This window comes from Cnephaeus nilssonii, assembly GCF_951640355.1.
Source record: "Cnephaeus nilssonii genome assembly, chromosome: 7".
Taxonomy (NCBI): Eukaryota; Metazoa; Chordata; class Mammalia; order Chiroptera; family Vespertilionidae; genus Cnephaeus; species Cnephaeus nilssonii.
The window spans coordinates 2,511,591-2,536,408 of NC_137078.1; the positions used below are offsets into that span (position 1 = coordinate 2,511,591).

General features: G+C 42.6%; 1 protein-coding gene and 1 pseudogene across 4 annotated transcripts in view; both read left to right on the forward strand.

Annotated features, from left to right (window-relative positions):
- Window positions 1–24,818, forward strand: part of XRN1 (5'-3' exoribonuclease 1) — a 231,974-nt gene that overhangs the window by 120,422 nt on the left and 86,734 nt on the right. The gene's annotated exons all lie outside the window — the stretch shown is intronic.
- Window positions 20,893–24,204, forward strand: LOC307103686 (ras-related protein Rab-32-like; annotated as a pseudogene). The gene is made up of 2 exons: window positions 20,893–20,991; window positions 21,979–24,204. The product of its transcript is annotated as a ras-related protein Rab-32-like (transcript).

A 24,818-nucleotide genomic window follows, 5' to 3' on the forward strand; every position in this document is an offset into this window, starting at 1 on the left:
TGTATTCATTAAGAAAATGGGATGGAACTATTGATTGGTGTGTGTTTGGTGTGAGGAAGATGAGAAGATTTGAGTTTGGCTATTGAGGACTGTGTGGCGTTGGCCTTAAGTAGAATGAACGCAGTTTGAAATAATCCTTGGAGAAAATGGGAGAGTTTCCATTGATTAGATAAATATGGTAAAATTATAGCCAGTATTAAGGACCCTTTTTGAAGTTGAAAGTCATGAATTTATAATGTAATAATTGTTCTGTCTTTTGATAGTAGAGCACAGTTCATCTGTCACAGGTCTAGAAAAAGCAGATAGCTTCGTTTAAACAGCACTGAATTTTACCACATGAGTACAACAAAAAGATGAAGAGGCAAAGATTTAGGATACTGGCAGGAATGTTACTGAAATGATCGACAGTAGCATCTAGGTGAAATATAGAAGTGAAGAAAGTATGGGGTTAATAGTTTGGGAGTAATTAGAAGAATAGATGGACTGGAGATCCCAAATTATTGGAATATGACTCATAAACAAAATGGTTGAACAAGCAAGTTAAATGGAGAAGTTTTTAGACAAAATATTTGAGGTAGTGATTTTAGAGGTAGATGAGAGATTTGAGTCCATAGGGACAAAGAAGCTTTCAGACCTAGGCCTCTGCTGTGGTTGAGGCTCTCTTGGCAGAAATGGAGAGATTAAAAATGTCGGTGGAGTATGTGGATGCTACACAGAAACGCTCCCAGGAACAAACTGAAATTACAATTAAAATACAAAAAACAAAGCAAAAAATAAAAAACAACACCCTGAACACCCTGAATACTTAACCTTTTGCACTCGGATGTCGAGTGTGACTTGACACGGTTAGCATCTGTAGCAGTTCGTATGTCGAGCCACACTCGACCTGTAGTTTTACCCCGGGGGGGGGGGGGGGGGAGGGGGGGAATTTTGTCTATTTTTCCAATATCTATTCTTGTTTTCATTAGCATGAAAGGACAAGTAAAATGTAAATGCCGTCTCAACTGATGCCACCACCTAAGCTTATCTTTTGCATAGGCAGCAATCTTGAGTAGGAGGGTCCAAGGCATGAGTCGTTGCATCATGCCTTTTTGAGCTTGCATCATCTTCCCTTGGTAAAGAACCTTCCTTATCTTTTCGTCTCCTAGGTTTGTTTAGGTTTCTATTAGCATATCACAGATGTTGTCATGACACAGGGTTTAGTTGGATGATTGGTTTGCCCCCTAGCAGTCGCACATTCTGAGTGAATTTCCCCTCCTCAGGATGGATAAGTTTTCCAAAGACATAGAAAGCAGCGATGATGAATTTTACTTCGAAAATGAAGAAAAAAGTGAAAAATGTAATAGTGACGAAAGTGAGTTCTCCGAGGATGCGAGTGGAGATGATGAACAAATCGCTGGTCCTAGTGGAACTACAGAAAGGAAAAAGTCCCTTGCTTTGCCCAAAGATCTGGCTGAAAGTACTGACAGTGACAGTGACATTGAATTCATAAAGGCAAAACGAAGACACACAATTGTTTATTCGAGTGAGAGTGATGGAGATATAGGTGATATCATTGAGAATTCGGGTATAAGACCCAGTGAAAGTTACGTTTCTGGGGAAAACAGGAAAAAGAAAAGTGGACATGTACATCTGTGAATGACAAAGAGCCGAGCAGAATCCCTTTCTCCACTGGTCAGTTACAGGTTGGACCTCAAGTTCCTTCTGGATGTGCCACACCAAGAGACTTTTTTCAGTTGTTTTTTACTGAGACGTTGATAAAAAATATAACGGATGAGACAAATGAGTATGCTAGGCATAAAATTAGCCAGAAAGAACTATCCCAGCGATCCACTTGGAATAATTGGAAAGATGTGACGATAGAGGAAATGAAGGCTTTTCTTGGTGTAATACTAAATATGGGTGTCTTGAATCACCCCAACTTGCAGAGTTATTGGACCATGGATTTTGAGTCTCATATACCATTTTTTCTATCTGTTTTCAAAAGAGAAAGGTTCTTGCAAGTATTTTGGATGTTACACTTGAAAAACGACCAAAAGTCAAGTAAAGATTTGAGAACAAGAACCGAGAAGGTAAACTGCTTCTTGTCATACCTTGAAATGAAATTTAGGGAGAGATTCTGTCCTGGAAGAGAGATTGCTGTTGATGAGGCTGTTGTTGGTTTCAAGGGAAAGATACACTTCATCACATATAATCCTAAAAAGCCAACAAAATGGGGTATTCGTTTATATGTCCTCTCAGGTTCAAAATATGGTTATGTACATTCATTTGTCCCTTATTATGGAGGAATAACATCTGAAACGTTGGTGAGACCTGATCTCCCTTTTACTAGCAGAATAGTTTTAGAGCTTCATGAAAGATTGAAGAACTAAGTACCTGGTTATCAAGGTTATCATTTCTTCACTGACAGGTATTACACTAGTGTCACTCTTGCAAAGGAATTGTTCAAGGAAAAAACACACTTGACAGGGACAATAATGCCCAATAGGAAAGATAATCCACCTGTTATCAAACATCCAAAGCTAATGAAAGGAGAGATAGTGGCTTTCAGGGATGAAAATGTAATGCTTCTTGCATGGAAAGACAAGAGGATAATCACAATGCTCAGTACATGGGACACTTCAGAGACTGAGTCTGTGGAAAGGAGAGTGCTTGGTGGTGGGAAGGAAATAGTTCTCAAACCCAAGGTCGTGACCAACTATACAAAGTTTATGGGGGGTGGGGGGTGTTGATATAGCTGATCACTACACAGGCACATACTGTTTTATGAGGAAGACTCTAAAATGGTGGCGTAAATTGTTTTTCTGGGGGCTTGAGGTCAGTGTTGTAAATTCCTATATATTGTACAAAGAATGCCAAAAAAGAAAAAATGAAAAACCGATAACACATGTGAAATTTATTAGGAAACTAGTACATGATCTTGTTGGAGAATTCAGAGATGGTACACTAACTTCCAGGGGTAGATTATTATCCACTAACTTAGAGCAATGTTTAGATGGAAAGCTCCATATAATCACACCTCACCCTGACAAAAAACACAAAGATTGTGTTGTTTGTTCTAACAGAAAAATCAAAGGAGGAAGAAGAGAGACGATTTATATTTGCGAAACATGTGAATGTAAACCAGGTCTTCATGTGGGTGAAGGTTTCAAAAAATATCACACCATGAAAAATTATAGAGATTAAAATTACTCTTTGAATGTATCAATAATTTGAAATATTAAAAAATCCAAATAAATAAGTTTGTATGAAAAGAAACTCCAGTTTTTTATTCTACTGCCACACTTTGTAAAATCTGGGGTATTAAAAAAATTAAATCCTGAGTAGAATAAAGGAATCGAGAAAAAAGCAAGAGAGTGCAAAGGGTTAACCGAAGACTGGCTGGAGAGAACCCTGATAACTAGGGATGGAAAGTGGAGACTGTAGGTAGTGCATAGACCTGAAAGGGCTGGCCGGGCTCTGACAGCAGCTGAAGTTCCAGAGAGGTATCATAGCTGTGGGCGGTGGCCACTGAGAATTCTGGGGTCTAATATCCAAGTTGTGTCCCCAGCAGAGAATACCATAACTGAGAAAGGTGCCCACATAACATCAGGGTTGCTGTATGCCAGGTAAAGATGGCTGGAAATGCAGGAACTCTCTTAAAGGGCCAATGCACAAAATTCTGTGTGCAGCCACTCACTTTGTGCTAGGGCTGAGGGAACTGGAACTGTATGAACAGAAGCCAGGGTTAGGGGCTCTGGTGTTAGAGCTCAGAAGGCTGACACTCTAGTCTCCTGTGCTGATTCATACCCTCATGCTGCGGAGGTCATCTTTCTTATGCAGTCATTTGCTATTCATGTGGTTTTGCATGGGGGAAAGATAGTTGACCCCCCCCCCCATTGGAAAACACCTGGCCCCATAATGTGGAGTTTCTTTGGCTCATTAAGAGACTGAGAATAACAATTAGCTTCCAGGAGAAGCAGTTACCCCATGCTGTTGGCAAAACTCACACCACACCTGTAGATGGTTGCATGAGCACTACTCAAGAATAAATCCAATTAGTCTGCAGGCAGAGGCAGTCTCTGGGTGCCTTGAGTCTTTGCCTGATCTAATAAGTCAGAAACAGCATTTGACACTGTCCTGCACTAGAGATTGATAAGCATAACAGATCTACCTAATACATAGTCACAAAGCCAAACAGGCAGCCAAAATGAGGAGTCAAAAATACAATGCCCAAATAAAAGAACAAGAGAATAACCAGAAGAGATAAATGGAGATAAGAAATTTTTCTGATATAGAGTTCAAATTAATGATGGTAAAGATGCTCAATTCCATGAGAAAAGATATAGTAACCATGAAAATGATATAGTAGCTATGGAAATAAAGAATGGCATAGCACTAAGAAATAACACATTATAAGGAATACACAACAGATTAGGGGAAGCTTAGAATCCGATCAGTGAATTAGAAGACTGGGTAGGAAAACACTCAATCACAGAACCAAAAATTTAAAAATATATTAAAAAAATTAAAAAACAAGAGGACAGCTTCAGAGAGCTCTGGGATAATGTGAAACATAACAATGTTTGCACACTAGGTGCCAGAAGAGCAGAAAGGGAGAATGGGATAGAGAAGGTGTTTGAAGAAATAATGGCAGAAAGCTTTCTTAAGCTGGTGAAGGAAAAAGTCACACAAGTTCAGGAGGCACAGAGAGTCCCAAGCAAAAAGAACCCAAACAGGCCTATGTCCAGGCACATCATAATTAAAATCCCAAAAATTAAAGGCAAAGAGAGAATCTTAAAGGCAGCAAGAGAAAAGCATATTGTTAACTTCAAAGGAGCTTCCATAAGGCTGTCACCTGATTTTTCATCAGTAACTACAGGCTAGAAAGAAATGGCATGAAGTACTCAAGGTAATGGAAAGCAAGGATCTGAAACCAAGATTACTATATCCAACAAGGCTATCTTTCAAAATAGATGGTGAAATAAAGTGCTTCCCAGACCAAAAAAAAAAAAAAAAAAGGCTGAAGGAGTTCATTACCACCAATTTAGCATTACAAGAAATGTTAAAGGGACTGCTGTAATTTGGAGAAGAAATCAAGAAACGTAGGCATACAGAATTAAATGGCAATAAATAAGTACCTATCTATATATATAAAAGCCTAAGTGACCATTACAACTGAACGACTGGAACGACCGGTTGACCAGTCGCTATGACATGCACTGACCACCAGGAGGCAGACGATCAATGCAGGAGCTGCCCCCTGGTAGTCAGTGCACTCCCACAGGGGGGGCACTGCTTAGCCAGAAGCCAGGCTCACGGCTGGCGAGCACAGCTGCGGCGGCAAGGAGCCTTTCCCGACTCCGCAGCAGTGCTACTGAGAGGTGGTAGCAGGCTGGGATGAGCGCGAGCAGTGTGGCGCCTGGCCCCGGCTCGGGCTCCTCCCTGGCCACCTGCAGCTTGACACACTGCTACATCCCTTGGGGGATGTCGGACTGCCAACTTGGGGATCAGGCCTAAACTGGCAGTTGGACATCCCCTGAGGGACCCTGGATTGCAAGAGGGTGCAGGCCAGGTTGAAGAACCTCCCCCCCACACCCCCGCTACATGCACGAATCCGTGCACAGGGCCTCTAGTGAATAATAATCTTAAATGTAAATGGATTAAATGCTCCAATCAAAGGCTTAGGGTAGCTGAATGGATACAAAAACATGACCCAGCTCTATGCTGTCTAGAAGAGACTGACTTTAGAACAAAAGACTCACTCAGGATGAGAATGAAGGGATGGAAAGAAATTTTCCATGCAAATAGAAACGTGAAAAAAAGCAGGGTTAGCAATACCCATATCTGACAAAATGGACTTCAAAATAAAGGCCATCACAACAGACAGTAAAGTTCTTAATACTAAAGGGATTGACCCAACAAGAGGATATAACCCTGGTAAACATATATGCAACCAATATAGAAGCATCTAATTATGTAAAAAAAAAAAAAATTTCCAGAGGATATTAAGGGCAAGAGATCAACAACAATACAGTCATGCTAGGGGACTTTAACACCCCGCTGACTTCACTGGATAAATCTTACAGACAAAAGAAAATTAACAAGGAAACGGTGACTCTAAAGGACACAATGGATCAGATGGATTTAATTGAGATTTACAGAACATTTTACCCCAAAGCTGCAGAATATACATTCTTCTCATGTGCACATGTATCATTCACAAAGATAAACCACATATTAGTACACAAAACAGGTCTCTCTAAGTTCAAGAAGATTGAAATCCTAGCAAGCATCATCTCTGATCACAGTGGAATAAAATTAGAAATCAACTACAGTGAAAACAACCAAAACACTTAAACACATGGCTGCTAAATATCATGTTATTAAACAATGAAATAGCTATTGATGAGATTAATAAAGAAATCAAAAACTTTCTGGAAACATGAAAATGGACACAGAAAAAAAACAAAATTTCTGGGACACAACAAAAGCAGTGCTGAGAGGGAAGTTCATAGCACTGCAGGCCTACCTCAAGAAAAATTAGTAATAAACTATCTAACTGTACAACTTAAAGAATTAGGAGCAACAAGAAAAGCCCAGAATAAGTACAAGGAAGGAAATAATAAAGATTAGAGCACAAATAAACAACATAGAGACTAAAAAAAATTACTGAAAACAAGAACTGGTTCTTTGAAAGGATAAACAAGATTGATGAACCATTAGCCAGACTCATCAAGAAATAAAGAGAGACTCAACTGGCATGGCTCACTTGTTGAGCGTATATCTATGAACCAGGAGGTCACTGCTTCGATTCCCAGTCAGGGCACATGCCCTGGTTCTGGGCTCAGTCCCCACTAGAGAGTGTGTAGGAGGCAGCCAGTCAGTGATTCTCTCTTATCATTGATGTTTCTATCTGTACTTCTCCCTTCCTCTCTGGAATCAATAAAAATAGAAATAAAAAAGAGAGGACCCAAATAAAATCAGAAACGAAAGTGGAGAAGTAACCATTGACACCAGAAAAATACAAAGGATTATAAGAAAATACTATCAACAACTATGACAACAAGCTAGACAATTTTCTAGAAAAATAGTCTCCCAAAACTAAATAAGGAAGATTCTGATTGCCTGAATAGGCCAATAAGAACTGATGAAATAGAAGCAGTAATCAAAAAACTCCCCACAAACAAAAGCCTGGGTCCAGATGGCTTCACATGGGAGTTTTATCAAACATTGAAACAAGGACTAACACCTATATTCCTCAGACTATTATAAAAAATCCAAGAGGAAGGAACACTTCCAAGATCTTTTTTTATGAGGCCATCATTATCCTAATTCTCAAACCAGATAAAGATACTACAAAGATAGAGAATTACAGGCCAATATCCCTGATGAACATAGATGTTAAAATCCTCAACAAAATTTAGCAAATTGGATCCACCAATATATTAAAAAGATCGTACACCATGACCAAGTGGGATTTTTTCCAGGGATGCAAGGCTGGTACAATATTTGTAAATCAATAAATGTGATACATCACATAAACAGATTGAAAGACAAAAATCACATGTACATATCAATAGACTCAGAAAAGGCATTCAACAAAATACAACACCCATCCTATATAATAAAAGGCTAATATGCAAATCGACCAAATGGCCGAACGAACGTGCACTGACCACCAGGGGCCAGACACTCAACGCAGGAGCTGCCCCCTGGTGATCTGTGTGCTCCCACAGGGGGAGCACCGCTCAGCCAGAAGCCTTGAGCCGGGCTCATGGCTGGCGAGCGCAGCAGCGGTGGCGGGAGCCTCTTCCGCTTTCGCGGCAGCGCTAAGGGGAGCGGGCCTAAGCTGTCAGTCGGACATCCCCCAAGGGCTCCCGGACTGCGAGAGGGCGCAGGCCGGGATGAGGGACCCCCCGAGTGCACGAATCTCGTGCACCGTGCCTCTAGTTTTTTATAAAACTCTTGACAAAATGGGAATAGAGGGATCGTATCTCAAAAGATAAAGGCCATGTATGACAGACCTACAGTGATCATCATACTTAATGGGCAAAAACTAAAACCATCTCCCCTAAGATCAGGAAGAAGATAGAGATATCCACTTTCTCTACTCTTATTCAACATAGTACTGGAAGTCCTAGTACAACAATCAGACTAGAAGAAGAAATAAAAGGCATCCAAATTGGAAAGGAGGAAATAAAACTCTCATTATTCACAGATGATATGATATTTTACATAGAAAACCTAAAGACTCCATCAAAAAAACTACTAGATTTAATAAATGAATTTCACAATGTAGCAGGAAACAAAATCAGCACCTAAAAATTGATACACCAGAAATGAACTCTCAGAAGGAGAAATTAAACAATCCCATTTACCATTGCAACAAAAAAAAATAAGATACGTAGGAATAAACAACTTAGGAGGTAAAAGACTTGTACTCAGAAAAATACTGGACGTTGAGAAAAGAAATAGAGGAAGATATAAACAAGTGGAAGAAGATACTGTGTGTTCATGGATATGTAGAATTGATGTCATTAAAATATCCATACTACCTAATACAATGTACAGATTCAATACAATCCCTATTAAAATACAAACAGCATATTTCACAGAGCAGGGACAAATATTCCAAAAATGTATATGGAACCAAAAAAGACCCTGAATAGCTGCAGCAATCTTAAGAAAGAAAAACAGAGTTGGAGTAATCACAATACCAGATCTCAAGTTATACTACAAAGCCACCATAATCAAAATAGCCTGGTACTGGCTCAAGAACAGGCATATAGATGAATGGAACAGAACAGAGACTCCAGAAATCGACCCAAGTCATTATGCTCAATTAATATTTGACAAAGGAGGCAAGAGCATACAACAGAGTTAAGAGTCTCTTCAATAAATGGTGCTAGGAAAATTGGACAGATATATGCAAAAGAATGAAACTAGACCACCAACTTACACCATACACAAGAATAACCTCAAAATGGATAAAAGACTTAAATGTAATTCGGGAAACCATAAAAACCCTAGAAGAAACCATAGTCAGCAAAATCTCCAGACTTGTCTCGTATCAATATGTTTATGGATATATCTCCTAGGGCAAAGGAAACTAAGGTGAAAATAAACAAATGGGACTACATCAAAATAAAAAGCTTCTGCACAGTAAAAGGAACCTTCAACAAAACGAAAAGGAAGCCCACTATATGGGAGAACATATTTAGCAATAATATATTTGATAAAGGGTTAATATCCAACTTAACAAAAGGAAGCCAAACAATCCAATTAAAAAATGGACAAAGGACCTAAATAGACACTTTTCTAAAGTAGACATACTAATGGCCAAGAGGCTTATAAAAAATGCTCAAAGTCACTGATCATCAGAGAGATGCAAATTAAAATGACTGAGGTATCACCTCACACCTGTCAGAATGGCTACCATCAACAAATCAACAAATGACAAGTGCTAGGGAGGATGTGGAGAAAAGGGAACCCTAGTACACTGCTGATGAGAATGTAGACTGGTGCAGCCATTATTGAAAACAGTATGGAGCTTCATCAAAAAATTAAATATGAGACTGCCATTTGACCCAGTGATCCCACTTCTAGGAATATATCCTATGAAACCCAAAACACCAATCAGAAAGGATATATGCACCCCTATGTTCATAGCAGCACAATTTACAATAGCCCAAGTGCCCATTAGTAGATGAGTGGATTAAAAAGCTGTGGTACATTTATATCATGCAATACTATGCAGCAGTAAAAAAAAAAACAGAAGAATCTCTTACCCTTTGAAAACTATGGAGGGACCAGGAGAGTATCATGCTAGTTGAAATAAATCAGTCAGAGAAAGTCAAGTATCGCATGATCTCATTCATACGTGAAATCTATTCAGCAAAATAAACTGATGAATGTAGTGGATCCATAGACATGGAAGCATGGAACAGAGTCTAGAATTTCGGCAGGAAGGTGGGGGATGGTGGGTGGGTGGGAGATAATCAACCAAATACCTTGTATGCATGTATGCATAATCCATGGACATAGATAATAGGGTGGTGAAGGTCTGGGTTGGGGGTGAGTGCACGCTGTCAGTGGTCAGTGAGGGAGGGTGTAATGGGACATACAATATGTAATACTTTGAATAGTAAAAATAAAAATAAATAAAATAAATGGGTGATGTCTTGACCCAAGTCATAGCCAATGGAATAGGTGACCAAAGTAGAATGGAGGAGAAGGTTATTAAAGATAGGGAGGCTAAAGAATTACTGTGGTCTTGGATAGATCCTACATGTAAACATTGAAGTTACAAATGAGTAATTTACTATTATTTATTTGGATGTCATCCTTGGTTGTTAGGAGAACACCAGCACCATCTCCTACTCCTGGTGTATGCAGTATGAAAACAAACATTGAGAGGCTACCACTTGAGAGAGCTACTTAGGGAAGTGGTGGGACATTCATTTAAGAAGGTGAATATTGATGATACAATGGTTTCAAAAGGTTTAGGAATTAAGGAACAAGAGAAGCCTGGGAGAAGGGGGCAAGGAAATATTTTATGGGTGTTATGGAGAACATGATGATGCAACTAGAGAATAACTTGGAGGACAGTGCTTTATTTAACCTTCTACCTCAAGAAGAGAGAAACTGACATAAAAAATAGGGTTATTAAAAAATTGGTTGTAAACACTGAAACTAGTAAACAATTTTCAAGTACTAACTCATTTTAGATGTAAAAAAGTTACAAGGTAGTTTATAATTTAGAAATTTGGAGAAATATGAAATGTTTTTAAAATTTTAATTAAGAAGTAACCATTAATAGAAATATAAAGCAAGATTTCTAACTTGCAAGTTACTGGCAAGAAAAAAATTAAATGAAAGAGAATATAGGAGTCTTCCTGTCAAGATGGCAGAGTAGGAAATGTACTTGCCTGCTGCCATGACAACATCAAAATTGCAACTAAACTAAAGACTGTCATTAGTGAGAACTATCTTATGTCTGTCTGATCAGACATCATATAACTAAAGATATATAGAAGAAGCTTCATCAAGACCAGTATGAGGGGCAGAGGTGTGGAACAGGTTGGTCCCACACCGACATGTGGTGGTTAAAAATTGGGAGTGATATCTCAGCTGCTGATGTATCCCCTGAGGAGCAAGGTGTCCCAACCCTATACAGGGCTCCCCAGCCCAGTAGCCCATTGCCAGGAAAAGAAGTCCCCATAACTTCTGGCTAAAAGAACCAGAGGGGATTGTGGATGAGTGAAACAGAAGGTTGCTGGAGTCCCAGGCTGTTCCTCTTGCAGAGCCCATGCATGGACTTACTCGTACTCACTTGCTCTAAGCTTCAGAACTGGGGCAGCAGCTTTTCCTTATGGGGAGGAACTGAATTATCTAGCTTCATGATGAGGACTGGAGGGGCAGCTTTCTCCCAGAAATGCTAGCAGAAGCCATTGTTCCTTTGCTGAATGCTTTTCCCTGCACTGCAGGCTCCATATCTGGGTTTCCATCAATCTGAGTAACAATGTTTGCTCTGCCCTGGTGATTCTCTGAGACCCCACTCAACTACAGACCCACCCAAGCCACTTCCAGTGGCTTTTCCATACATATGACCTGTCTTGGCACATGCTTCAGACTTTCCTAAAATCTCTCAAACTCAAAACAAGGAGCACTGGCCTTAGAGTGCCCCATACCTCCTGCTAAGCAGCTACAAGTCTGGCAATAATGACAGATGGCCTAAGTTCATAGCTTAGCCTCTTACAGGCACCTCCAAGCCCAGCAAAAGTGGCAACCATCTGTAGATTACTTTGTAGCTCATACCAGTGTCCTTGGGTAGAGCACAGGCCCCTGAACTAACACATTGTAGTTGTGGCCAGTCCTCAAAACCAATAGGCCTCAGGGTTAATCCCTCCCACTGACATGCCAACAGCAATCAAGGCTTAACTACAACAGGAGGGCAACCCACACAAAAGACACATCTGGAACACCTGGCTCAGGTGATCAGAGATGGCTCCACAGGACACCTACTTCATAAGGCCACTCTAACAAGACTGGGAGAGGTAGCAGCTCTACTTAACACATAGAAACAAACACAGCGAGGCAGCCTAAAAGAGGAGACAAAGAAACATGTCCCAAATTACAGAACAGAACAAAACTCTAGAAAACAAACTAAACAAAATGGATACAAGCAATTTACCAGATGCAGAGTTTGAAACACTGGTTTTAAAGGTGCTCAATGACCTCAGTGAGAACTTCAACAAAGAGATAGAAATGGAGATGGGAAACATAAAAAAGAACTGGTCAGAAATTAATTATACAATAACAAATGAGGATTACATTAGAAAGAATCAATAGTAGGTTAGATGAAGCAGAGGATTGCATCAGCAATTTGCGAGATAATGTAGCGGAACACACCCAATCAGAACAGCAAAAAGAAAACAATCCAGAAAAATAAGGATAGTTTAAGGGGCCTCTGGGACAACATTAGTACCAACGTTTGCATCATGGTGTAATATAAGAGAAGGTGTAAGGAATTGGAAACTTCTTTGAAGAAATAATGATTGAAAACTTCCCTAATCTAGTAATGGAAATAAACTTACATTCCTAGGAATCACAGATAATCCCAAACATCATGAACCCAAAGAGGCCCACACCAAGACACATCATAATTAAAATGTCAAAGGTTATAGACAAAGAGAGAATCTTAAAAGTGGTAAGAGAAAAGTAGTTAGTAACCTACAAGGGAGTGCCCATAGGACTGTCCTCTGGTTTCTCAACAGAAACTTTGCAGGCCAGAAAGGAATGGCAAGAAATATTCAAGTGATGAAAAGCAAAGACCTACAACCAAGATTACTCTACCCAGCAAAGCTATCATTTAGAATTGAAGGTCAGATAAAGAGCCTTTCAGACAAGAAAAGCTAAAAGAGTTCATCACCACCAATCCAGTATTTCAAGAATGTTAAAGGAATTCTTAAGAAGAGAAGAAAACATAAAGATAAAAAATATGATTAACAAAATGGCAATAACTACATATCTATAAACTATTTAAATGCAAATGGATTAAATCAAAAGACATAGGGTAGCTGGATGGATAAGAAAACAAGTCCTTTATGCTGTCTACAAGAGACTCACTGCAGATTGAAAAGAACAAAGACTGAAAGTAAAGGGATGGAAAATATTTTATGAAAATGGAAGCAAACAAACATGAAAAACTAGGATAGTAATGCTTATACCAAACAAAATAGACTTTATAACAAAAGAAGGACCCACCAGTTTCACTTCTGTGTATTTATCTGAAGAAACCAAAACACTTCATTTGAAAAGACATATGCACCCATATGTTTATTACAGCATCATCTACAATAGCCAGATGAGGAAGCAACCTAAGTATCTATTGGTAGACAAATGAATAAAGAAGAAGTGGTGCATATATACAATTTACACCTCAGCTATTAAGAAGAATTAAATTTTGTCATCTGCAACAACATGGATGGACCTAGGGCAGGGGTCCTCAAACTTTTTATTATTTTTTTTTCTTCCAATTTTTTTTATTAAGGTATTATATGTGTACATATCTTACCATTGCCCCCCCCACCCCACTCCCATATATGCCCTCACCCCCCAGAGTTTTGCGTCCATTGGTTATGCTTATATGCATGCATACAAGTCCTTTGATTGATCTCTTATCTCCCCCATCTCTCCCTAACCTTCCCCCTGTAATTTGACAGTCTGTTTGATGCTTTACTGTCTCTGTATCTATCTTTTTGTTCAATTTTATAATGTTCTTTATCATCCATAAATGAGTGAGATCATGTGGTATTCAAACTTTTTAAACGGGGCCAGTTCACTGTCTCTCAGACCGTTGGAAGGCTGGACTATAGTTTAAAAAAAACTATGAACAAATTCCTATGCACACTGCACATATCTTATTTTGAAGTAAAAAAACAAAACGGTAAAAACACCCGCATGTGGCCTGCAGGCTGTAGTTTGAGGACGCCTGACCTAGGGTATTGTGCTGAGTGAAATAAGTCAACGAAAGATAAATGTCATATGATTTCATTTGTGTAATCAAATAAAATATACAAATAGGCAGAAACAGAATGTTTTGATGGTAGCCAGATAAAAGGGGTGTTAGGTATATGGGTGTAAAGGGGGACGGGATAACAAGTACAAATTGGTAGTTACAGAATAGTCATGGAGATGTAAAGTAAACACAGAGAATATAGTCAGTAATATTGTAATTACATATGGTGTAGACTTATCAGGTAGATCACTTCAGGAGTTACATAAATATTTAAACACTGTTGTACAACTGAAACAAAATACTGTATATCAACTGTAACTGAAAAAAAAAACTGTTTTAAGAAAAAGAAAGAAGATAGAGAAGCAAAACAAAATATACGTAGTTTAGGCTGCCTAAAATGATAAATAAAATAAGATGGCAGAAACATAATTAAAATAAGAATTGTCATTAAATCTAAGTGGCTATAGCTCCTCAATTAAAGTACAGAAGCACTTTGATTATATCACCAGCATGATTATCCAACTGTAAACCAGCTGTAAGAAGTACACTTAACACCAAAATTAGTAAGGTCTTGGGTACAGTAATCCCTCACCATCACAGTTTTCAAAAAATATAGTTTTATATTTATATTCCAACCATTTAAAAATACATCTTTGTTTCTGCTCAGTCTCATGAAATAACACATTAAAAAATGGGAAATGCAGACAGAAAGAAAGGGGTTGCAATATTAAAAACCAGACAAAATTGAATCAAAGGCTAAAACAGTAAATACGGGAAAAGGTAACTACAGAAAGTTTATTTCACAATGTAGATAGAACAACATAAAGTGTTATGTACTGAATAACATAGTTGACCTCATTTATTTGGTGGATTTTGAAGTGCATATTTTCACTTTTCATCATGAACTTAAAATGTATTTTTTAATTTTGTAGTTTCATTGGTGGACTCATTTTCTTTCTCCATGGTTCATAAATTAATATTATATCTTACTAGAGGCCCAGTGCACAAAATTTGTGCATGGGGGTAGGTATCCCTCAGCCCAACCTACACCCTCTCCAATCTGGGATCCCTCAGGGGATGTCCGACTGCCCTCTCACAATCCGCAACTGCTGGCTCCTTACCACTTGCCTGCCTGATTGCCCCTAACTGCTTCTGCCTGCCAGCCTGATCGCCTGCAACTGCCCTCCCCTGCTGGCCCAGTCACCCCCAACTGTCCTCCCCTGCAGGCCTGTTCGCCCCCAACTGCCCTCCCCTGCCAGCCCACTTGCCCCCAACTTCTCTCTCCTGGTAGCTTGTTCGCCCCCAACTACCCTTCCCTGCTGACCTGATCGCCCACAACTGCCCTCCCCTGCTGGCCATCTTGTGGCAGCCATCTTGTGATGATGTGGGGGTGGCCATCTTGTGGCAATGTGAAGGCATCACATGAGGGCCACCTAGGCTTTTATTAGTATAGATAATCAATGGTGTCTTACAGCCTTCAGGAAAAACTGAAGCAAAGTAAGGACCACCATACTTTTGGAAGACTGGCCTTTCTGACAGATTTGGTAATCAAAAAGCAAATATGCAGATACAAAATATAAGCAATATAATCATCTGACTTAATAGTAATAGATTAGATTCTGCAGCCCATGAGAAAAATAAATAAATAGCAAAACCGGTTTGGCTCACTGGATAGAGTGTTGGCCTGCGGACCTAAGGGTCCCAGGTTCGATTCCGGTCAAGGGCATGTACCTTGGTTGCAGGCACATCCTCAATAGGGGGTGTGCAGGAGGCGGCTGATCGATGTTTCTCTCTCATCAATGTTTCTAGCTCTCTATTCCTCTCCCTTCCTCTCTGTAAAAAATCAATAAAATATATTAAAAAATAATAATAAATAAATAAACCGTTTCACATAGGCTACTAAATAAATGCAAGAAATGTAAAAGTATAAAGTAATGCAAAAGTTAAATAGAAAAAAATCTCCCAACCATTTGGGAGTTTAAAAATACTGTTCTAAATAACTATTTCACGAGGGGGGGGGGGGGGTGGTTATTTAATAGAAAATAGAAAAGTTTTTTAAGTATATGTACAGAGAAAAATATATATACAGGTCATAAGTGTATTACTTGGTAAATTTTCATATGTACAACCAGAATACAAGTCAAGAAACAGAAGCAAAGAAAAATTGCCTTATTTTCCCACAAAGCCAAAACCCTTATACCAAAATCTTTTAAGCCATTACCATCCACTTCTCTCCCCCAACAATAACTATTTTGAATTACAACCCCAGAGATTATTTCTTCCTGTTTTTTAATGTTACACGATTGATACACACAGAATATACTGTTTTTGAACTTGATTTATTTTCCTCAGTTCTGTGACTTTAAGATTCATTTGTATTGGTACATATAGTTATAGTTTGTTCATTTTCACTAATACTAGCATTACATTGTATGAAGACAGCACAATTTATCCACTCTATTGTGGATGGACAATTGAGTTGTTTGTCATTTGCGACTTTTGATGAATGTATCTGTATGCATTTCTGTTAGGTACGTATCTATAGATGGAGTTAATGCTTTATAGTATACTAGAGGCCCAGTGCGCAAATTTGTGCACAGGTGGGGGTCTGGACAGCCCACCCCGATTGGGGCCAATAGGGCCAGGCCAGTTGCGTGGAGGGGCCACGGGCGGTTGGCCAGATGGCCCCGCCCCCTGGTCGAACTCCAGTCAAGGAGACAATTTGCATATTAGCCTTTTATTATATAGGATGCTTAAGATCAGCTTTTGTAGATACCATCCAAATGAATTTTGCAAAGTTATCGCATCAGTTTACATTCTACCAGTAGTTAATAAGAATTTCTGTTTCTCTCCACTCTTATCAATACTTATTACTATCATCTCTTCCCTTGTAGCCATTCTGACATAGTAATACCTCATTTCGGTTTAATTTGTGTTTCATGAGTAATGAAATTGAACATCCTTTTAGGTTGCTGTCCTTTTGAATATGCTCTGAAATGGCTGTTCAGTTGTTCTGCCCTTTTTTCTATTGAAAACTGTTTACCTTTTTCTTGTAATTTTTCTTGTGTATCTGTGGTGTCATTTCCATTTTCACGAAAAACACAAATTATTCACTAAATATGATTGCTGCAGAGTTTTTTTTTTCAATATTCTTTATCAGATTAAGGAAATCTTCCATTCCTAGGTGGTTAAGTGTTTTTAATCATTCATTTGTGTTGATTTATCAAATTTTTTCTCCATCTGTGAAAATAGTCATATGACTTCCATTCTCTGTTAATATAGAGAATTACATTGATTAAGTTTCAAATGTTAATCTATCCCTGAATTCCTGGAATCAATCCCATTTGGCTCTGGTATATTATCCTTTTATATATAACTAGAGGCCTGTTGCACAATATTCATGCAAGAATAGGCCTTCCTTCCCTTGGCTTCACTCCCAGCCGCCCGGGACCCGGCACGTCCCCGCTCCTGGCCCACCCGGGAGCCAGCAAGTCCTCGCTTCTGTCCAGAGCACCGCTCCCTCCCCCGCCCCCCACTTCCCCATGATTGCAGGCATCCTGCCCCTCCCAGCCGCTCCGCGCCTGCATATGCAAATTAACCCGCCATCTTTGTTGGGTTAATTTGCATACTCTGATTGGCTGTGGGTGTATCAGAGTTATGGTCAATTTACATGTTTGTCTATTATTAGGTAAGATTGGATTTATTTTGTTTAGGATTACTTTCATGAAAGAGATTGGCCTATAATTTTCCTTTCTTGTAATGTCCTTGTCAGCTATTGATATTAAGACTACTCATGTGATAACTTTTGAGTGAAAGTGGTAGAAAAAAATCCCATTGAATTTTTAGAAAATAGTACCAGAATGCTGCATTTCAAAAATTTGTTGGAAAAATGTCCGTTTCAGGCTAAGATGAGATGGCTTATTTCAGACCAACACTACCATAAAAAACAAAACCATTTAAGAATAAGCTGGTATGAAAAAAACTAAAAATACATATGTCCTATATAATAAAACCCTAATATGCAAATCAACCGAATGACGGAACGACCAGTCACTGCGATGCACACTGACCACCAGAGGTCAGATACTCAATGCAGCAACTGTCCCCTGGTGGTCAGTGGGCTCCCACAGGGGGAGTGCCACTCATCCAGAAGCTGGGCTCATGGCTGGCGAGCACAGTGGTAGTGGCGAGAGCCTCTCCCGCCTCCGCTGTAGCGCTAAGGAGCAGTGAGCAGGCAGGTGGTAAGAAGGAAGGGGGCGTAGGCTGGGCTGAGAGACCCATACGCCTCCAGGTCATAAATTTTGTGTACCGGGCCTCTAGTATATACATCTATATACATAAAAAGCCAGCAATTATGACACTGTATGACTGGAGCGACCAGTCAATGTTACACCCACTGTGGCCAGCAAACTGACCTGATCCAGGGGTAGGGTTGGCCAGCCAACTTCCTGTGGCCCCTCCCCCCAGCTGGCCCCACCACTGTTTGGCCTCCCTTACCCTGATTTCCCGCAGCCCCTCCCTCTGGCCAGCCCGCCCCTGATCGGCCTCTCCCACCCCATCAAGTTTGGAGCAGCTAGCCAACCTCCCATGAGCCTTTCCCCTGGCCAGCCCCACCCCTGATCACCTCCCCACCCCAATAGGGGGCAGGGCCAGCCAGCCAACCCCCTGCAGCCCCTCCCCTGGCCGGCCCTGCCCCTGATGGGCCCCCACCACCCCGATGGGGCTGAAGCCCCACCCCCCGCCGACCCCACCCCTGATCAGCCTCTCCAACACCGATCTCCCACAGCCCCTTCCCCTTGCTGGCCCGCCCCTGATGAGCCTCTCCCACCCCATGGAGGGTGGGGCAGCCAGCCAACCCTCCCATAACTCTTCCCCCCCGGCTGGCTCTGCCCCTGATCATCCCTCCCACCCCAGTAGGGGGCATGGCCGGCTGGCCAACCTCCTGCAGCCCCTCCCCCTTCCAGACCTGCCCCCTATGGGCCCCCACCACCCCCATCAACCCGCAGCCCCTACCCCTGACTGGCCCCGCCCCTGATTGCCCACCTACGCCAATAGGGGCCAGGGATGGCTGGCCAACCTCCTGCAGCCCTTCCCCCCGGCCAGCCCCACCCCCATGGGCCCCCACCACCCCGATCGGTCCACAATCCCTACCCCAAGCCGGTCCCACCCCTGATGGGCCTCTCCCACCCCTCTCTCCTGAGGCTTTTCCCCCTGGCTGGCCCCATCCCTGATCAGCCTCTCCCACCCCATCAAGGGCAGGAAGACAGCCAACCTCCCATGGCCCCTTCCCAAACCAATGACCCCTGATCGGACCCCCCACAACCCCATTCCAGGGGGGCCTGCCAGCCCACAGCCCCTGCCCTGAATCAGCCCCCCCACCCCAGTCAGGGGTGGGGCCCGCTGGCCAATTGCCCGTGGCCCCTCTCCTCCAGCCGGCCCATCCCTGATCAGGCCCCGATCGGGCCAGGCTGGTTGGCCAATCTCCCACTGTCTCCTCCTTCTATCTGCCCCTGCCATGATCCGTCAAATGGGGCTGGGCCGGGCCGGCCAGACCCCACCGGTGCATGAATTCGTACACTGGGCCTCTAGTAATCTATATATATAAAAACCTAAGTGACTGTCCGACCATTCAACCATTCGACCAGTAGCTATGACACACACTGACCATCAGGGAGCAAACGCTCAATGCACAGGCATGGAAACATGGAACAGACTGATGAATCTCAGAGGGATGGGGGGATGAGGGAGGATGGGAAGAGATCAACCAAACATCTTATATGCAATTAGAGGCCCAGTGCACAGATTTGTTTACCAGTGGGGTCCCTTGGCCTGGTCTGTGGGGATCGGGTTGAAACTGGCAGTCTGACATCCCTTAAGGAGTTCCGGATTGTGAGAGGGCGCAGGCCAGGCTGAGGGACCTCACTGGTGCACGAATCTGTGCACCGGGCCTCTTTATATATACACGTATATACACATATCTGGCTACTCAGTGTATATATATACACATATACATATACATACACTGAGTGGCTAGATTATTATGATCTCTGAACTCATAGTAATCTGGCCACTCAGTGTATATCCTATATAATAAAAGGCTAATATGCAAATTGTCCCCTCGACCAGGAGTTTGACCAGCAGGCAGGCCGGCCAACCGCCCATGTCCCCTCCCCCTGGCCAGGCTGGCCAAACCCCAACCATGCACGAATTCATGCACCGGGTCTCTAATATGTATATGTACGTGTGTATATGTGGGATCCCTTGTCACGTCCCGCGTGTTTCAGGGTTCCTGTTCAGGTCCGGTTTCTAGAGTAGGCCGCAATCAAAATGAAAAGAGACTGGAAAAGAATTAATTTGGGTAAATGGGGGCCAGGCGGGAGTCCACCTCTAGGGGGAGGACTGCCGCAGCCTGGCCTTTGCCATCCCTTTTATTGGGGTTCTGAGATGCACCCATGTCCTTTAGGCAGGTAATTCCAGTAACAGACGGATTATCTTATCAGTAAGGATTTACATGATTATTTGGTGGGGAAGTTGCCTCAGTTACCATTGTTCTCAATTAGATAGGGAGTGTTTGGCTCTGACCTTTAGCTTAAAGGTTGACCAGCCTTCCCAGATTCCCTTTAACTACCAAGTGACAATGTTCGGTTTTCGGCATATGTGTTTGTGTGTGTGTGTGTGTATATATGAGCATCCTAACAGTTGAATCAGTGGGCACCACAAGATGAAAAGAATATATTCAAAATGTCTTATCTCTGTCTAATAGGAGTTTTGGAAAGAAATAAATGGAAAATACTTAAGAAAATATCCCTCAGATGAAGAATCTTTAGATCAGGGTTTAGCAAAATCTCTAATAATAAAAGCATAATATGCTAATTAGACCTGACTGCCGAATGACCTTCCAGACAACTTTCCAGACGACCTGCGAGGGCCGAGCTATGTGCATGAATTTCATGCATCAGGCCTCTAGTTTTACTATTAAAGGCCTGAGAGTAATTATTTTAGTCTTTGTAAACCTTACAGTGTTTGTCACAACTACTCAACTATGCTGTTGTAGCATAAAAGCAGCCATACTAAAGATCTAGTTACATTTTTCAAGAAGTTGAAAAAAGCAGGGTAAATGTTATGCTGCCCTTTTTTATTTCCAAATGTTTCAAATCCTTAACTTTTCAAACCAGACCTTTCTAAGTCCAGTGTATTCTTTGACGAGATATCAGTGTTGTTTAGGGTTAGAATGAAGGGGTCTCTTGAAGGAATTCACCATTAGGCAGTATAGAGGGTTTACTTAAAACTTCCAGTTTGGCCCTGACCGTTTTGGCTCAGTGGATTGAGTCTCGGCCTACAGATTGAAGAGTCCCAGGTTCAGTTCCGATCAGGGGCATGTACCTTGGTTGCAGTCACATCCCCAGTAGGAGGTGTGCAGGAAGCAGCTGATGTTTCTAACTCTCTATCCCTCTCCATTCCTCTCTGTAAAAAAAATCAATAAAATATATTTTAAAAAATAAAATAAAATAAAACCTCTGATTTGTATTTTAAATTGTTGCTGCTATATTGTGAAGTACCTATAAATTAAAGCACTTTCATGTGGAATATGTATTTTTGTAGTTTCAAATGCTACTGTATGTTTTTACAGCTCTTAGAAATCTTGTTGATAAAAATATCAATATTAATGAAAAAAGGGGGGGGGGGGGAAGCAGCCATATACAGTATATAAATGAATGACTATGTTTCAGTGAAATTTTATTTACAGGAATAGGAGGCAGTCTTGATTTTCCCCAGGGCTGTAGTTGCTGACCCCTACTTTAGATTGAAAAGGCCCAATGATTCCACCCCACACGGGCTATGAGGGGCTGCTGGTTCCAGGGCCTGTGACTGATCAGGCATTATCATGGGTGGCCTCGGGGAAGTTTCAACTGCAAGCAAGGGCTGGGCACAGGGCAGCAGCCATCGGCAGGAGCAGGGCCAGGAGCTGATGGCAGGCAGCTGGGTCTGAGATCCGTGAGCACCCCTTCAAGGTGCTGCTCATCAGCAAGCTGGGCGTGGCAAGACCAGCATCATCAAGCTCTTCTCTCAGCACTACTGGGCCACCGTCGGGGTGGGTTTCGTGCTCAAGGTCCTCAACTGGGACAGCCGGACGCTGGTGCGCCTGCAGCTGTGGGACATCGCGGGACAGGAGCGGTTTGGCAACATGATCCAAGTCTACTATAAAGAAGCTGTTGGTGCTTTTATAGTCTTTGATATATCAGAGGTTCGACATTCGAGGTCCTCTTAAAATGAAAACATAATCTGAACAGTAAAATCCATCTTCCAAGTGGTGGCCCTATTTCTGCTGTTCTCTTAGCTAATAAAAGTGACCAGAAGAAGGAAGGTGGCCATATTCCTGCCCAGATGGACCAGTTCTGCAATGAACATGGCTTCACTGTATAGTTTGAAACCTCTGCAAAGGACCACATTAACATAGGGGAACCAGCCCGGTTCCTGGTGGAGAACATTCTTGTGAACCACCAAAGCTTTCCTAATGAAGACAACGATGTGGACAAAATGAAACTGCACCAGGAGGCCTTGCCAACAGAGAGCAAATCCCAGTGTTGCTGACGTGGCTACAGCTCCGCTCCTGCTTGCCAGATGCAGCCTGACTTATTTCTCCATTTGGAGCAAATTTCTGAGAATTGTGGATGGGTGCCCTCTCTGTGATCTTCCCAGGGCTGTGCTTTAAAATGACCACGAGGGCACCCGGGGAGCCTTAGCTGAAGTGCGTGTCGGGGTCTGTCCTGAGCGTGGCTCGGCACCTCAGAGTGAGCACTCAGGCTTCTCTTGTTGCTGCTGCCATCACTTTCAGCATAATGTTTACATCCTTAACACCTTTGAAAATTACAGTGCTCAGGATTTAGTATGAGTTGCAAGCTGTAGCTCTTAGTGTAAGCACTGGCGTAGTAATAAAACTTTCCCAGCAGTCTTAACAGTAATTGTACGAGTCTGTATTTTTGTATTCCATCTTCACTTTTAAGGGAGGCGCTTAGACTATTAGCCACAGTAAGGCATGAAGTTTCTGTTTAGCGATTATTCCCCCTCAAAACTTCTAACTGGGGCTAGTTTTGTCTTATCTATAACATCAAGGTCAAGGAGAGAAGTTATTCAAAGCACAGAAGATTAGATCCTACGTTCCATAGTATGAATTGTGAGAAACAAGGTCATGTGGTTTTATATAAAGTTTTGGGTATTTAAATGTAATACATGAGAAAGGTATGTCTGGATCACAATAATTGTATTACCATTCAACCCAATTAAGAACAGAATAAATATTTTGACTGGGGGAAAAAAAAACAGAAAGAAAGAAAAGGCCCAATGAGTGCCCCTGTCAACCTTTTGTCTGTCTGCATTTACCTATTCTGGATGTTTCATATAAATGTAATCATATATGTGACCTTTGTTGTCTGGCTTGTTTCATTTAGCATGTTTTTGAAATTAATATACATTGTAGTATGTAGCAGTACTCATTTCTTTTTGTAGCTGAATATTCCATTGTATGGATATACTACCTTTTGTTTATCCATTTATCTGTTGGTGGACATTTGGGTTATTTCTACTTTTTTGCTGTTGTTAGTAGTATTACTATGAGTATCCTACCTAATAAAGAGGGAATATGCTAATTGACTGTCACACCCTCACAAAGATGGTGGTGCCCAACGCCAATAAGGAGGGAATATGCTAATTGACTGTCACACCCTCAAAGATGGCAGCACTCACAGGCACAAGATGGTGGTGCCCAGTCCCCTCAGGCACTCGGCATGACCTGGCCCACCCCTCTGCACACCTGCCTCTGGAGTCCCCCTGTCCCCTCAGCCCCCCAGCCGCCCAGGGCCAGCCCGTGGTACAGGCAAGCCTTGGATGGCAGCTGCCCAGCTGCCCAGGGCCAGTCTGAGGTGCAGGTAAGCCTCGGATGGCGGCTGCCCAGCCACACAGGGCCGGCCCGAGGCACAGGCAAGCCTCAGATGGTGGCTGCCCAGCTGCCCAGTGCTGCCCAAGGCTCAGGTAACCAAGGCCGGCTGAGGCTTGCGCTGCCGGCAGTGGCAGCAGCAGAGGTGTGATGGGGGTGTCACCTTCCCCTGATCGCTTGGTCACCTTCTGCCCCTGAGGGTTCCTGGACTGTGAGAGGGGGCAGGCAGGGCTGAGGGACCCCCCTCCAGTTCATGAATTGTCATGCACCAGGCCTCCCTTTATAAACTAGAGACCCAGTGCACAAATTCATGCACAGGTGGGGTCCGGCCAGCCCAGCCCCAATCGGTGGATCGGGGCTAGGCCTGTTGGGAGGAGGAGACGGCAGGAGGTTGGCCAGCCAGCTCACCCTGATTGGAGTCCGATCAGGGCCGGACCGGCTGGGGAGAGGGGCTGTGGGTAATTGGCCAGCCAGCCCCGCCCCCAAATGGGGCTCAGGGAGGGTCTGTGGGAGGTTGGCTGGCCAGCCCCACCCCGATTGGTGTGGGGGGCCGATCAGGGGCAGAGCTGGCTGCGGGGAGGAGCCGGAGTCCTATTGGGGTGGTGGGGGCCCACCAAGGGTGGGGCTGGCCAGGGGGTGGGGCTGCAGGAAGTTGGCCCCCTATTGGGGTGGGGGGGCAATCAGGGATGGGGCCAGCCTGTGGGAAGGGCCATGGGGGAGGGATGGTTGGCAACCGGCCCCACCCCCCTATTGGGGTGGGAGAGGCCAATCAGGGGCTGGGGGGCGGGGCCTTAGGATTGCCAGCTGGCCCCACCTCCCAATTGGGTGGTTCACTGGCTGCAGTGGGCGTCACCGGTCATTCCAGTCATTACGGCGTTCCAG